The sequence below is a fragment of the Anoplopoma fimbria genome, unplaced genomic scaffold, assembly GCF_027596085.1.
Source record: "Anoplopoma fimbria isolate UVic2021 breed Golden Eagle Sablefish unplaced genomic scaffold, Afim_UVic_2022 Un_contig_6837_pilon_pilon, whole genome shotgun sequence".
NCBI classification, from domain to species: domain Eukaryota; kingdom Metazoa; phylum Chordata; class Actinopteri; order Perciformes; family Anoplopomatidae; genus Anoplopoma; species Anoplopoma fimbria.
Genome location: NW_026550464.1, coordinates 1 through 454, shown reverse-complemented (window position 1 = coordinate 454; position 454 = coordinate 1). Strand labels below are relative to the sequence as shown.

The 454-nt window shown below is 43.8% G+C and overlaps 1 pseudogene; it reads left to right on the top strand.

The window, feature by feature from the left end:
* Positions 1–124, top strand: LOC129115085 (U2 spliceosomal RNA; annotated as a pseudogene; the record flags this gene model as incomplete).
* Positions 125–454: the final 330 nt, after the last annotated feature.

The following is a 454-nucleotide window of genomic DNA, read 5'->3' as shown; positions in this document are numbered from 1 at the left end:
AAGTGTCAATAAATTTTTCAAATATTAAGCAGATTTTTAGCACTGGGAGATGAAAAGGGGCTTGCTCCGTTCACTCCACGCATTGACCTGGTATTGCAGCATCGCCAGGAACGGTGCACCCTTCGAATGACTTGTGAACAACAAAACATCAAACTCTTTAATGCAAGACACGAGGCTGTGTATGTGAGTAAAGAAAAGCCCTGTTTACTCCTTAATTGTGCTCTTCCTGGAACCTCATTGTTCTCCCACTCTCAAATCACTATATCCATCAGCCGTGTCTGCTGGGGAAATTATTTCCAGCTCTGAATCAACAGCGAGGGGAAGGAAGATAAATACAGCTATTCAGTTTCGCCGATTTGATTGGAGGGAAATAAATTGAAGAATGTGGGAATATTGCCCTCTCGGAAGGAAATGTGGGCGGGAGTAGTGGAATGGGTGTGGCTTGGAATTTGGA